The sequence below is a fragment of the Eptatretus burgeri genome, chromosome 3 (assembly GCF_056783735.1).
Source record: "Eptatretus burgeri isolate ZD-2024b chromosome 3, Ebu_testis_v1, whole genome shotgun sequence".
Lineage (NCBI taxonomy): Eukaryota > Metazoa > Chordata > Myxini > Myxiniformes > Myxinidae > Eptatretus > Eptatretus burgeri.
In genome coordinates, this window is record NC_140963.1 from 41241763 (window position 1) to 41258606 (window position 16844).

Sequence of the window (16844 nt, forward strand, 5' to 3'; positions counted from 1 at the left end):
CTTAATCTACTGTGAGTTGTCCTTGAATTGACTATTACATTTAAGATCATTACAAATTCATCCTATATATGGTTAAGAACAACAATTCTCAAAATACATCCAAAATGGCTGATGACAAATATCAAACATTGTTGTTCAGAAGTTTGTTCATAGAGAAACCCGTTTTTCTTGTGTAGAAATGTATGTTTATTCTCAGAAACTGGGGTGAGACGAAATTTTTACCGGAGGGGCGACTCCTCTTGTGTAATGTTTTAATGTTATAGGTCACATGGTGTAGTAGCCATGTTGGAAAAAAATGGAAAAACTTTGGACCTCTGTATCTCTGAAACCTCAGCAAAGAAAAAAAATTGAAACTTGGCACAAGCCAAGTACTTCTCATTGGGAATTAGTGGTTTTTTTATGATGTCATTGGTGCCTTTGTTATGACATCATAATTACCTTCGCATTCTGCGATAGGTTATGTATTGGTCGCTGTGTATTTATTTATGTGTGTGTGTGTGTGTGTGTGTGTGTGTGTGTGTGTGTGTGTGTGTGTGTGTGTGTGTGTGTGTGTGTGTGTGTGTGTGTGTGTGTGTGTGTGTGTGTGTGTGTGTGTGTGTGTGTGTGTGTGTGTGTGTGTGTGTGTGTGTTATTCGCATAACTCAAAGTATTAAACCAAATCGCTTGAAATTTAGTGGGATGATGGGTTATTATCCAAGGAACATTTGATTAGATTTTGGGAGCGATTTGGTCAAAGGTCAAGGTCAAGGTCATGGAAAGGTCAAATTCGTATTTTTACCATAGTGCGGTCAATTTTGATCTAATTGGCATGCAACCGATGCCAAAATGTTCAGAATTCATTGCCCAATCCTGTGATGGGCGACATGACACAATTACATCATTACCCTTGTTAGCGGTTGGGGGTCAAAGGTCATTGGGGTCACGACCTTTCAAAATATGCGGTTTTTGTCATAACACGGTCAAATCAAAGCCGATTTGCATGAAACCAACACCAAAATGTTCACTGTTCTGTTCCCCCCACTCTCATGCCAAGAACAAAAATGAAGCGAAGGCGAAGGTATGCGCTCTACCGAGTGCCCATTCTAGTTGCACATGTAATTTTGAGCGTCATCTATGGATAAATTGGACCACAGAAGAAATATTGATCATGTCATCAGTCACGTGATTCTGCAGCCATATTGTTTTTTGTTTTTTTAAAACCTTCAAAAATATTCTTCTCTGAAATGGCTGAACAGACAGAGGTGGAACTTTAAAGGTTTGATCGCCTATCCATGAGGAGCAAAACGTTCACACATCTGATGTCATAGGTCACATGGTTTGGCAGCTATATTGGATTTACCCTAAAATGTATAAAAGTCTTCTCCAGAACAGCTGGACAGATCGAGGGGAAACTTCACACACATGTTCCCCAAGGCATGGGGATACCAAGGTGTTCATGAATAATTGATGTCACATGGTCTGGTAGCCATATAGGATTGAGTGGAAATCTTTAAAAAAAAATTTTTATCTTCAAGCGCTTCATCAATCAATGCTAAACGTCAAATTATGATCTAGTTGGGATGTGGAACATATGTTTTAAATTTCAACCTGATTGAACACATGGTCTAGCAGCCAGAATTATTTAATTGTTTTAATCTGGTTTCTTTTTGATGTATACATAAATATATATATATATATATATATATATATTTTTTTTTTTTTTAAATAAGTCTCACTTAGCTGTGCTTGGATCTGTTTGAGGGTGGAGGAGTAGTAGCTGAAATGCGAATTCTATCCAGGTTCCTCCTGATGGCTTCATCTGCTTTTTTGCTTGTTTTGGTTTACTCCAATGAATGATTACTCCAATGCAAGCCTGTACCTATGCAATGAAGTTGGTCTTCCATTTGATTTGAATTGAATTTATTTCAATCCCATTCTGAATTCAATTGAATAATAATAAACATCATGGGTCAGGGTCAGGTGACCGATCAAAGTGGCGTTGCATCAAAGCAGGACATCTTGGTGCCTAGTCATCACTGCCAGCAGCTAAAAAGTGGCAGTTCTAATTACCTTCGCAAACTTTGTTGCGAAGGTTATGTTTTGATCGCTGTGTATTTATTTATTTATTTATTTGTGAATGTGTGTTTGTTTGTTTGTTTGTTTGTTATTTGCATAACTCCAAAAGTATTGAACTGAATCGCAGCAAATTTGGTGGGATGATTGGTTATTCTCCGAGGACCATTTGATTAGATTTTGGGAGCAATCAGGTCAAAGGTCAAGGTCATGAAAAGGTCAAAATCGTCTTTTTACCATAGCGTGGTCAATTTGTATCCAATTTGTATGCAACTAATGCCAAAATGTTCAGAATTCAATGCCCCATCTTGTGATATGTGACATGACAATGACGTAATAACCCTTATTAGCAGTTGGGAGTCAAAGGTCAGGGGGGGTCACGACATTGCAAAATGTGCGGTTTTAGTCATAACACGGTCAATTCTTATCCGATTTGCATGAAACCAACACCAAAATGTTGACTGTTCTGTTCCCCACACTCTAATACCAATTACAAAATTAAGAGTACAAAGGTCAAGGTCGAGGTCATGAAAAGGTCAAAATCGTCATTTTGCCATAGTGCGGTTGATTTTTATCGAATTTGCATGCAACCAATGCCAAAATGTTGTGAATTCAATGCCCAATTTTTGTGATATATGATATGACACACATAGAGGAATGGAAAACTTAACGTGCTTAATCTACTGTAAGTTGTCCTTGAATTGTCTATTACAGTTAAGATCACTACAAATTCATCCTATATATGGTTAAGAACAACAATTCTAAAAATACATCCAAAATGGCTGATGACAAATATCAAACGTTGTTGTTCAGAAGTTTGTTCATCGAGAAACCCGTTTTTCTTGTATAGAAATGTATGTTTATTCTCAGAAACTGGGGTGAGACGAAATTTTTACCGGAGGGGCGACTCCTCATGTGTAATGTTTTAATGTTATAGGTCACATGGTGTAGTACCCATGTTGGAAAAAAATGGAAAAACTTTGGACCTCTGTATCTCTGAAACCTCAGCAAAGAAAAAAAATTGAAACTTGGCACATGCCAAGTACTTCTCATTGAGAATTAGTGTTTTTTTATGATGTCATTGGTGCCTTTGTTATGACATCATAATTACCTTCGCATTCTGCGAAAAGTTTTGTATTGGTCGCTGTGTATTTATTTATTTATTTATGAATTATTAAATTTAATGTTTTTAAGCCATCATAACACATATTTAATGCTTTTAAGCCATCATAACACATATGAGATGGCAGATGTGGTATGGGATTAAATACCCTCACAATAAACGGTTTCTGGGGGGGGGGGAGGGGGCAAAATGTAGCGTTGGCAAAGGTATGCGCTCTACTGAGTGCCCGTTCTAGTTATGTCTATTATTAATTACATAACACACCAGTACACAAGCGCCACACAAAATACACCACACAAAACTACACAAACACCACACAAAACAAGTCCTGGCAAGGATCTGCAATATCTGATTGCTCGTTTTCTTGTTTGTTATTGGGGTTTTTATCTTTTTATTTTTTTTTAATGCATGGCTTTACAAAGTTAGGGAAATGAAGAATGAAAACTGATTAACAAGATAAGCACAATTTCAACTTGTATTATTAATGAAATGGCAGCATGGCTCACTAAATTTAATGTCAAATTCGATTATATAAACAAAACCAACTTTTCCTTTCCCAGGTTGAATAAAAGCATTTTTTAAATCGTTGCTTTCATGCGGTAAAGGTGTGTGTGTGTGTGTGTGTGTGTGTGTGTGTGTGTGTGTGTGTGTGTGTGTGTGTGTGTGTGTGTGTGTGTGTGTGTGTGTGTGTGTGTGTGTGTGTGTGTGTGTGTGTGTGTGTGTGTGTGTGTGTGTGTGTGTGCGTGCGCGCATGCGTTACTATAATTGTACATAAATAGTTTTGTTTAATGTGGGTCTGTTTGGACAAAGTCTATAAATACATTGTCCCATTCAGACTGAGATTGAAAATATTAATCAATTGCCCTGTATGAGTAATGGATGAATCTGCGATTTGACTCATCAAGGTGTAGCTAAACCAAATGCATCCATCAGTGCAACGTCATCCAGGTGTGGTCTGTGGAATGTGAGCTGGAGTGTGTGCCTCATAAATAAATGTATACTATTCCACAGTGTCAGGTCTACCCGATTGGAGACTGTCGTTTGTTTCAAGTTTCAGAACTCCATTACTTGATAGAACGTCTGTTCTTGACCTTTTGCTTTGTGTGCCACAAGCTAAAGTTTGTGGATTTCGATCTATCTATTATTGTGGTGGCTAATTAATTTGATTTCTTCCAGTACCTGCTACGTTTATTAACGTTAATTACCCATATGTTTTAATTGATACCTTGCGACATTTATAAAACTATTGTTTCACTTGGCTGTGCCTCACTTTTGATAATTGAAAAATCAAATTTGTAATCAATTCAATCAGAGACTTTACTATTAATGTCAACACTGGGCCATTACAAAAGACTAACAAAATAGTGCATCGGGCTTTCCCGCCTGATGCTCAGCAGTTTGAGGATAGAGCACGGACAAACCCTAAACTTGGTGGACGAACAGCTCGGCAATTGTCATCCATTGGGGGAGTTGTATATTCATTCTCCCATGGATACGCAACAAGTTAGGGGAGTCAAAATAAAACAACTTCACTATTTTGCATACGTAACAAGTAGACAGTCCCTTAAGGCATCAGAAGATAAATGCAGCTTTTCACAATTATGCTGCATATCAGTTGGTGGGTACACACAGACCAATGATAGCATTTTCTGGCCTTGCGACGTGTAGAGCTAAAAAGGTGACTTAACCTTCATGTTTCACTCGATTATAATATTAAACATTCCAGATGAATGACTGCAAATGTGTCGGTACCCTCCCAGTTTGTTTAAAGCTCTTAAATAGTTTGATTGGTCTTCCTGTGATAACTTGTCACATCAGTTCTTCAATGTTTTTTTTAAAATTATTATTCTTAGCCTTCACATTTCATTCCAAGAACTTACAAATTTAGTACATTGGCTTCGAAACAGCTCCTCATAGTGAGTAGAGTTTTCTGTTGTTGTTTTTTTCACAGTCTACTAATTTTTACCTGTTTGTTTGTTTGTCTGTGAGCAGGATATCTCAAAAAGTGAAGCACAGATTCCACCGAATCTTGGAGGACAGGTGAGGTGTGTGACAAGGACGATTTGATTTAATTTTGGTGAAGATCTCGAACTGGATCTGGATTCGAGAATTTTTAAAGAGATTCTTTACCATTGAGTCAATTTAAAAAGTGATTCTAAAATTCTCAATTTTTAAGTCATTCTGAAAACAATGTATAACATGATATCTCAAAAAGTTATCGATGGATTTGGAAGAAACTTTGCGTTCAGGTTGGATGTGTGACGAGGATGAATTTTTTTCGATTTTGATGACGATCCAAATGTGTATCCGGATTCAAGAATTTTTCAGTGCTTCTTCACCATTGAGAGATAGGGTCAAAATCAATATATAGCACGATATTTCAAAATGTTGTGGACTGATTCTGGAAAAACTTTGTTGATGAGTTGGTCGGGTGACACGAACAAGCTGATTAGATTTTGGTTCAGGTCCAAATGTACATCCTGCCTATCAGTGGGATACAAAACGTAAACTGTTCAGCCTGTCTGAGGTATGCACTCTTTCGAGTACCGCTCTATTTAACTACTCTGATGCACTCTTCATGTTAAGACTTGCTTTACAATAGTGAAGTGAATGAAAAAGATTATCTAATTAGAAAGTGATATTAACTTAATGTTTAAACAGTCGGTTTTGTTTTGAAATGGCCACCTGCCCATCACTCAGCTTCAAGTCTGTACCTTTTTCGAGTATCTGGCAATGCAACTATTTTTGTCACATCATGGCTATATATATATATATATATATATATATATATATATATATATATATATATATGTATATATACACACATGTTGTTCGTCTTTCGGCTGCTCCTGTTAGGGGTCGCCACAGCGGATCATCCATTATGATCCGCATACTGATTTGGCATAGGTTTTACGCCGGATGCCCTTCCTGACGCAACCCTGGTTGCCTTTCACGACACAGGGATATGTATATATATATATATATATATATATATATATATATATATATATATATATATATATATATATATATATATATATATATATATATATATATTTGTTTGTCTATCTCTGTCCTCTTTTTTTTTTGCCACATTTTAAAGATTTAAACATCTTCAAGAAAAATGTATTTTCAATCACTTTTCACAATGGCTGTGCTTGAGCATAACAATGAAAGGGACACCACCAAGACAGTGGTCATTATGATGCTTCAGCAGCCGTCACATCCAGATGTCTCAGCCAAGCTGCCATATGCTTGCTCTCCCTCATGCACAGATTTATCCCCTCTCGTGTTCAGTTGTCTTACCCTTCCTCCCGCCCTTGGTTTACTGAAGCTTGTGGCGAGGCAGTTGTCCTGAAACAACTTGCCTTTGCCTCATGGAAAGCAAACCCAACTGAGGGCAATCTCAGTTCTTTCCACAAAGCTCGGAACAAGTGTGTATCTACCCTCAGGAGAGCCAGAAAACAACATCTTTCTCATCTCAAGTCTGAACTCTCAAACCTCTCTCCCTCCTCAAAATCCTGGTGGCGTTTAATCAAATCTGTTTCTGGTGTATGTTCCCCCTCCATCCCCTCCCTTACCTCAAATGGCCGCACTGCTGATTCCACACGTGATAAAGCTGAATGTCTAAACTCGGTGTTTGCAGCTAAATCTTGTGTCCTAAACCCATCACTATCTCTACCCACTTTACCCAGTCGCACCCAACTGTCCCTGGACTCTGTATCCTTTTCTCCTGACAAGGTGGAGAGCTTGCTTTCAAACCTCGAGTCAGATTCTGCAACCGGTCCAGACGGCATCAGCCCACGTGTCCTCAAAGCCTGCTCTTCTGCTCTTGCTCACCCTCTCTCTGTTCTATTCACCCTCTCATTTGACCAAGGTCATCTGCCATCTGCTTGGAAATCTGCTAACATCACTGCCCTGCATAAAAAAGGTGCAAAAACAGATCCCTATAACTACAGACCAATCAGCCTTCTCCCAATCATCAGCAAGGTGATGGAATCCATCATCGCTTCAGATATGAAATCCTTCCTCTTCTCCAATGGCTTGATTTCCAATCATCAATTTGGTTTCAGACCAGGTCACTCTACCCTGGATATGCTGCTTCTGCTCTCCCATCAATGGATGGAGGTCCTCAATGCCAGACAGGAAATCCGAGCCGTATCCCTGGACATATCACGTGCTTTTGACACAGTCTGGCACCCTGCCCTACTCACCAAACTCTCTTCCCATGGTATTCAAGGCCATCTCCACTCATGGCTCGCAGACTTCCTCTCCTCTCGCAGTCAACGTGTGGCCCTAAATGGAGTTCTTTCATCCCCTCTTCCTGTGCAGGCTGGAGTTCCTCAAGGTAGCGTTCTGGGCCCTGTTCTTTTTCTGGTTTTTATCAATGATCTCTCGGACTCTCTGGAAAATCCTCTATTTCTCTTTGCCGACGACTCCACCCTCTGCCGTACCATCTGTCATCCCTCAGACCGGCAAGCAGCAGCTTCTTCGCTCACTGCAGATCTGGATAAAATCACAAACTGGTCCAACATGTGGAACATGTCTTTCAATCCAGACAAATCTCACACTCTCACTATGTCTCTTCGAAAGGACCGTTTACAAAACCCCCCCATCCACTTTCTCAACAATCCTCTGGAAGAAGTCTTTTCTTTCAAGCTTCTAGGTCTCACTATCTGCCATGACCTTTCCTGGGAAAGTCACATTTCCAACCTCGCCTCAAAAGCCAGTCGCCGACTGGGAATCCTCCCTCGTGCCAAGTCCTTCCTCGGCCCTCTTGAGCTCCTGACCACTTACAAAGCTTTTGTCCGTAGCCTGATGGAGTACTGCTCTCCCCTCTGGGCTGGTGCTCCTGCCTCCCACCTTTCTCGGCTTAACGCTGTCGAAACCAGGGCATTTAAGATCATCGGCATCTCCCGCAATGAAGCTGAGTCTTTGGGCCTCTCACTCAATCACCGCAGGTTGGTTGGTGGTCTTTCTGTCTTCTACCGACTCCTCTCCAGCCTTGCCCCCCCTGCTCTCTCTGCGATTTGTCCCCACCACATTTCCACAGGGCGCTCAAGGTCCGCCAACAACCCCCTTCTGGTAAAACTACCAAAATCACGAATCACTGCTCATCTTCACTCTTTCATTCCTCTTTTTTCCCGCCTTTGGAATAAACTTCCTCACTCTATTCTTTCCCATTCTTCCCTCCAGGCTTTCAAAACAGCTGTTCACCACCACCTCTTATCTTCCCCCATCCAAATCCTTGATCTTTTCTACCCCCGATAATCCACCCAAGCCCACTTCCTTCATTTCTCCTGCTTTCCTTCCTGAAAGTCCCTGTAATGTCCATCTTCTCTTCGCCATGTTCCCCGTCCCATCCCCATCCCTCTCCCTTCCACAGTTCACCTAATGTGTCTGTTCCCCACTGTTTTGTCCCTTCCACTCCCGCCCCTCTTGTCTCATGCCTCCTTGCTGTGAGTTATGTGTTTGCTCTCATACGACCCTCGACCAAGGTATACAAAAAAAAAAAAAAAAAAAAAAATATGCAAGAACAGAATACACTCCTTTTTTATTTTTCACTTAGTTACTCATTGCCCCTTGAGTTGACAACTTGTCAAAACAGGCAAGGCAACACACAGCATTTATAGTGGAGTCGGTCGGTATTATGGGTATCCACTGTGTCTGTATTATCGGCATCCACAGAGTCGGTGTTATCGGCATCCACAGAGTCGGTGTTATCGGCATCCACGGTGTCGGTGTTATCGGCATCCACGGTGTCAGTGTTATCGGCATCCACGGTGTCTGTGTTATCGGCATCCACGGTGTCGGTGTTATCGGCATCCACGGTGTCGGTGTTATCGGCATCCACGGTGTCGGTGTTATCGGCATCCACGGTGTCGGTGTTATCGGCATCCACGGTGTCGGTGTTACCGGCATCCACGGTGTCGGTGTTACCGGCATCCACGGTGTCGGTGTTACCGGCATCCACGGTGTCGGTGTTACCGGCATCCACGGTGTCGGTGTTACCGGCATCCACGGTGTCGGTGTTACCGGCATCCACGGTGTCGGTGTTACCGGCATCCACTGTGTCGGTGTTACCGGCATCCACGGTGTCGGTGTTACCGGCATCCACGGTGTCGGTGTTACCGGCATCCACGGTGTCGGTGTTACCGGCATCCACGGTGTCGGTGTTACCGGCATCCACGGTGTCGGTGTTACCGGCATCCACGGTGTCGGTGTTACCGGCATCCACGGTGTCGGTGTTACCGGCATCCACGGTGTCGGTGTTACCGGCATCCACGGTGTCGGTGTTACCGGCATCCACGGTGTCGGTGTTACCGGCATCCACGGTGTCGGTGTTACCGGCATCCACGGTGTCGGTGTTACCGGCATCCACGGTGTCGGTGTTACCGGCATCCACGGTGTCGGTGTTACCGGCATCCACGGTGTCGGTGTTACCGGCATCCACGGTGTCGGTGTTACCGGCATCCACGGTGTCGGTGTTACCGGCATCCACGGTGTCGGTGTTACCGGCATCCACGGTGTCGGTGTTACCGGCATCCACGGTGTCGGTGTTACCGGCATCCACGGTGTCGGTGTTACCGGCATCCACGGTGTCGGTGTTACCGGCCTCCACGGTGTCGGTGTTACCGGCCTCCACGGTGTCGGTGTTACCGGCCTCCACGGTGTCGGTGTTACCGGCATCCACGGTGTCGGTGTTACCGGCATCCACGGTGTCGGTGTTACCGGCATCCACGGTGTCGGTGTTACCGGCATCCACAGTGTTACTGTCGATGTCCTCGACCATAAACCTCAATGTGATTCTCTCTTGGGTTCATTAGGCTCGGTTAATCTCACTTTGTTTTAGTCTACTTCTCCTTTTCCTTCCTGTGCATTATGTTAGCATTTTTGTTGCGTCCATCCATGTGATTAAACTTTACTTCCCTTTTCCTGAAAGTGCTTTAAACATTATTTTTTTGTGCGTGCGACCGGTTTGGTTTGAGCGATACGAGTTTGCACTCATAACTCCTACCAGGTGGGTATCCATCATTCGATCAGTCAACTGAACAATTAAAAGCTTAAGTTCATGGCCCCTTGTTGGGAGGACAATTAATCAAATTAAATATGTTATTTGTAGCAGGATGGGGTTCTCTTGTATGATATGTGATGACTTTCTTTTTTTTTTTCATGTCCACACTATCTTTCATTCCTTTCAGTTGTGAGTTATGACTGAAATTCTCAGTCTGTCAGTTATGGATGATATTCTGGAGGAGGCTCTAGTCTCATAATGGAGCTTCCACATCAACCACATGCAGGCCGAATACATCAGTAGACATCGGTGTATTTATATATTAATTGCAAGTGCTTCAGGAGACGATGAGCAAACTGACATTTAGGATTTTTACTGAGTCCCCTTCTCCCTTCCCCAAACCCCCTCTCCATTGTCTTCCCCATCCTTCATCCCGAGCAAGGGATTGAGATGAAAAGATGAAATGGGCAACCTGATTAAATGGGAAAACTGAATAAGTAAGGAAGGCTTTTGAGAAAATTATTCTTGAGCAGCTTTGTAACCAAGTTTGTGAATTCCAGTAAGATGTTGGTTTCATTCCTGTTTGCAATTGTCATGAGATTCAGCCATAAAGGTAATTTATTTTGTCATGATCAAAATATAATCTAATTTAATTCTGGTACTCTACCTGGGGGTGGACTCAGTGCTGCCAAAGCAGGGCAGGAATATTTAATTCATTCAGGATGGTAGCAATGGCTCGACTACCCTCTGTGAAAGAGATCACATGATCTTTAATGTCCACCAAAGAACCAACGCTGACAGGTGGGTCCTCCAGCTTAATGTCCTTCTGAGGGACAGCACTCACAATGAGGTGTCATCCTTCTCCAAAATACGAGGATGAGGGTTTATAGCTGGGTCGGGATTCAAACCCAGGGTAGGCAGCTCAGGGGCGAGTATGCATACCTCGAGAGTCTAGAATCTAGACTATCCTGCCAACCCATCAGCAAAATGGGTTATTTTAATACTGTTGTGGATATGACTCCTCGGGGTTAATAAAATGTTTAATACAGCAGAGTTATTCCCATATTGGGTGTTTAGAATAAGTGTGAAGTCATTCAATGTTATTATATAATTATATGTATATATATATATATATATATATATATATATATATATATATATATATATATATATATGCATTAGCATCCACATTAGCATTATGAGATGTAAATTAGCCGCGGTCTTGAACCATTCAAGGTTCGGCATCACGTGGACATCGGTTCCTCTGCCAAATAATAAGATCTGTCCCATGTTTGCCTTAGCTCATCACTCACGCAGCACAGCGATTCCAATTGGCACAGTTAGACATCGTTAAAGGCCCAGTCACATCTTGACGTTTTAGCCAGCTTTTGCCGATTTTTTTCAAAAATTTGTGTAAAACGCTGGTACACGTCGAATACGTTATGGGTACGTTTTGTATATGTTAAGACCACGCTGAAAAACACTGATATAAGTGGTATTACGCTGGCTTTAAACGTTGAACTTTTGGGTTTTCCTCAAATTTTTTTATGCTGGAAATTTTACGACGTATGCCGGCGTATGACTCACACGTTCCGCTACGCTGGCCATCAGTTGTAGACACGTTATGCGATCGTTGACACACGTTGAAACATGTGACTTGTAAGTTACTCATAAGTCGGAACACGTGGAGGTAATGTTTAGCATACGCGAAACTTATTTCTAACCTATAAGTAACGTTTTATAAGCACGCTACACGAACGTTGTTCACACTTTGCAACACGTTACTTGAAAGTACTACTACCACTACTACTACTACTGCTACTACTACTACTACTACTACCAACATCAACATCACTAAATTCTCTTGAACGATGACTACTACTACTACTACTACTACCAACATCAACATCACTAAATTCTCTTGAACGACGACTACTACTACTACTACTACTACTACTACTACTACTACTACTACTACTACCAATAACATCGACATCATTAAATTATCTCGAACTACTACTACCAACATCGACATGACTAAATTCTCTCGAACTACCACTACTGCTGCTACTACAATACTACTACTACCATCGACATCACTAAATTCTCTCGAACTACTACTACTACCAACAACGACATCACTAAATTCTCTCGAACTATTACTACTGCTACTAGTACTACTACTACTAACATAGATATCACTAAATTCTCTCGAACTACTACTACTACTACTACTACTACTACTACTACTACTACTACTAATACTACTACTACTAATAACATCGACATCACGAAATTCTCTCGAACTACTACTACTACTACTACTACTAATAATACTACTGCTACTGCCATTGACATCTACTCAACATGGAATCAGGAACACTGATGGTTTCCTCTTGTGAAGCCCATTTGTATATACCAATTGCCTAAAACGCTGCCAATACGCCATTATACGGTAGCTGTAAGTTAGAAACACGTTCAGTAAGTTCTGTGGTCGTCCGGAAGACGTCAATCAAATTCGTCTGCATACGCCAATGTGCGTTTGAGATACGTTACACATAGGTTCAAAGCATGCTACTCATAGGTTTAAAGCACGCTACTGACATGTTCAAAGCACGTTACCCGTAGGTTAAAAATTAAGTTTCGGGCATGCTAAACATTACCTCGACATGTTTCGACTTAAGAGTAACTTTCAAGTAACGTGTGGCTGACGCGTGTAAACGATTGCGGAGCGTGCCGAGAACTTACGCCAGCGTATGCGGAACTTGTGAGCCATACGTCGAGTACGTCGTAAAATTTTCAGCATGCTTGAAATTTCACGACGTACTAGACGCACCACGTAATATGCCAGCGTACTTCATTGTTTTTCATCGTGCTGCTAACGTATACACAACTTACCCATACCGTATTCGACGTGTCCCAGCGTTTTAGACACATTTTTCATAGGTCGGCATACGCTGGCTAAATCGTCAAGGTGTGACTGCGATGTTGACACTTCCAATTTTCAGGTGTGTGTGATTTAAATCGGCGAGCGGCAGGTTTTTAACAGAAAACGCCACGAGTTCGTCGGCGATACGTGCAGGGCACTATGACTAAGTTAAACTATCGTTAGACATAGCTTGTGAACGCTGACAACAGGCTAAGCATTCGTTGGTATGTTATCTTTAACACAACGAAACGTTCTGTGCCCGTTATTAATACGTTATGCATACGACCAACACGTTATGAATATGACCAAAACTTAAAAAAAAACCTCAAAACTTCAGCGTATGCCAACGTTTTACATGCGTTTTTATACGTTACCATTCCTGGCTAAAACGTCAAGGTGTGACTGGGCCTTAAGTGTGGGACCCGACCAGGAATCTTGATGGTGGGTGGTCAACTCACAGGATTCAAGCCATGTAACTAGCTTGATCCACGTGGACAGTTAGAATACTTCCTACTTTATATTTTCTTGCATTTATTTATGCATCAAATTGCTTTGTTGTTCCGGCTCATTCACTCGATAAGACAAAGATGATATTTGTTGTTGTCTTGCTATGGTTCTGTCTGCATGCTTTCTCTTCATTGTATTTGCTATTGTTTTTGATATTCGATGGATATTTTACTCCTTTATTGACGTTGGCTCAATATGGCTTGTATACCAGGTACTTGGCATGTGTGCCAGGTATATGACGTGTGTGCCAGATACTTGGCGTGTGTGCCAGGTAATTGGCATGTGTGCCAGGTAATTGGCATGTGTGCCAGGTAATTGGCATGTGTGCCAGGTAATTGGCATGTGTGCCAGGTACATGGCATGTGTGCCAGGTACATGACATGTGTGCCAGGTACTTGGAGTGTGTGACAGATACATGGCATGGGTGCCAGATACTTGGAGTGTGTGCCAGGTACTTGGCGTGTGTGCCAGGTACTTGGCGTGTGTGCCAGGTACTTGGCGTGTGTGCCAGGCATATGGCGTGTGTGCCAGGCATATGGCGTGTGTGCCAGCCGTATGGCGTGTGTGCCAGCCGTATGGCGTGTGTGCCAGCCGTATGGCGTGTGTGCCAGCCGTATGGCGTGTGTGCCAGCCGTATGGCGTGTGTGCCAGCCGTATGGCGTGTGTGCCAGCCGTATGGCGTGTGTGCCAGCCGTATGGCGTGTGTGCCAGCCGTATGGCGTGTGTGCCAGACGTATGGCGTGTGTGCCAGACGTATGGCGTGTGTGCCAGACGTATGGCGTGTGTGCCAGACGTATGGCGTGTGTGCCAGACGTATGGCGTGTGTGCCAGACGTATGGCGTGTGTGCCAGACGTATGGCGTGTGTGCCAGACGTATGGCGTGTGTGCCAGACGTATGGCGTGTGTGCCAGACGTATGGCGTGTGTGCCAGACGTATGGCTTGTTTGCCAGACGTATGGCTTGTGTGCCAGACGTATGGCTTGTTTGCCAGACGTATGGCTTGTTTGCCAGACGTATGGCTTGTGTGCCAGACGTATGGCTTGTGTGCCAGGTGTATGGCATGTGTGCCAGGTGTGTGGCATGTGTGCCAGGTATGCCAAGGAGCATGTTTTTCACCACCCATGTTGTCCTTGTAAATTGCCCAAGGCCTTTTATCCTCGTCAGCCTTGCAGAGGTGTGACAATAAAATGTCGGCAAGGCAAGTTATTACCCATTGTGAGTCTCTTAACATTTGTCTTGAGACTAAATGCTGCTGAGTTGAATTTGCAGCATGGTAGAATGTACATGTCACACCACAGGAGATGATCACTCCTGCCTTTCTTCGGAGTTGGAAAGCCATGGTACCACTTCCTGAGGTGGTGACGCCTGTTTATTGGGGATCTTTTTTCAATCGATTCATTCAAGGGTTGTATTTCCATTCCTTGGGAGATTGAAAGTGGAGAGGAGGGACAGATTGGAAAGTAAAAAAAGAGAGGAATGAAGGGTGGTTAAAGGCTAATTATCACCATTTTTGTGATTGGATATAATTTGGGATTGTTGGTCATGTGAATGGTATGTAGAATGACCGAAGGTATCTGGTTGGTTGGAGAGTAGGTTTGGTACTATATTGAAGCAAGGTGTATAAATATACAGCATATAGATCAAGACTGATTTGGTGAAATACCAAGACATATTCAGGGAATTTTTAAATATGGCTCGAGTTCTTGCTCTATGGCAACTTAAAAACATTCAACTTGATGTCCGCTCTGACGTTGGGGTTGTGTGCTGATCAACACAGAATCTCAAGTTGCGAACATGAACACAACTAAGTATTTATAGATGCCTTGTCATATTCATAGGTGTAAACACAGCCACTATAGTATTATCTCACAAAATGATATTAATATAGGACATGCTCAAAAAGTTGTGGGAGGAATGCACACATGTGGGTGGGGAGGGTTCGAGGATCTGGTGTCCCAATTAAAATAATTGTATCAAATGAAAGACCGAACACTGCATCGGAGTCATCAGAAGGAACCCGATTAAGCAAAGAGCAAAGATCAGGAGGAACATGGAGAAGATTTGGGTTTCAACTGCTACTCCGCTACCCACAAACTTATCCATGTGCAGCCAAGTGAACCTTTGAATTATTTTTTTTTTAACAAGAGTACACCTCTCCTTAAGGCCCAGTCACACCTTGACGTTTTAGCCAGCAATGGCAACGTATCAAAATGTATGTAAAATGCTGGCTTACGCTGAATCTTTTTTAAAGATTCGACATATTCATAACGGGTTGGTCGTATGCATAACATATTAGTAACGGACACAGAATGTTTCGTTGACTTCTAGATAACTTATACCAATGAATACTTAGCCTGTTGTCGGCATTCACAACCTATGCCCAACGATAGTCTAACTTATGCATAGCGCGCTGCACGTATCGCCGACGATCACGTGGCGTAGCCTATTAAAAGGCTGATTCAAATCATAACCGCCGGAGAAATGGAAGTGTCAACATCGTAGTCACACCTTGGCGATCTTGCCAGCATATGCTGACCTCTGACAAATGTGTCTAAAACGCTGGCGCACCTCGAATACGGTATGGGTAAGTTTGGTATGCGTGAATAGAACGCTAAAGAACGCTATCATGCGTTGTAGTAAGTGGAGTCCGTCTTGAAATTTTAAACGTGCAAAAAATTTAATGACGTACTTGCCGTATGCCTCACACGTTCTGCATGCGATGGGAATAAGTTGTACGCACGATATGGGATCGTGGGCACACTTCGACAAAAGTTATTGTAAGTTACTCATAAGTCGAAACACGTCGAGGTAATGGTTAGCGTCAGTGTTCCAGACTCCCTTTTTTTTTTTCTTCGGTGTGTCGGTGATGTTGACACTTCGATTTCTAGTGCGGTTATAATATAATGTAATTAATAGGCTTCCGCTAAACGATTTAAATCATAACCGCACTAGAAATCGAAGTGTCAACATCACCGTCCTACTGAAGAAAAAAAAACAAAACAGTGAGTCTGGAACACTGACGCTAACCATTACATTGACGTGTTTCGACTTATGAGTAACATACAAGTAATGTGTGTCGACGTGTGCCAACGATCGCGTAAGTGCCTAAAACTTATGGCCAGCATATGCAGAACGTGTGTCATATGCCGAGTACGTCGATAGATTTTCAACATGCTGAAAATTTATCGACGTATGCCAGCATGCTATTAACGTATACA

The 16844-nt window shown here is 42.5% G+C and overlaps 1 protein-coding gene across 1 annotated transcript in view; it reads left to right on the forward strand.

Moving 5' to 3' along the window:
• The window catches only part of LOC147029757 (epidermal growth factor receptor kinase substrate 8-like), a 120341-nt gene that overhangs the window by 23893 nt on the left and 79604 nt on the right, over nucleotides 1–16844 (forward strand). Inside the window, exon 2 of the mRNA XM_085873071.1 lies at nucleotides 5168–5215. The gene's annotated coding sequence lies outside the window, so the exon portion shown is untranslated. The remainder of the gene's footprint in view (nucleotides 1–5167; nucleotides 5216–16844) is intronic.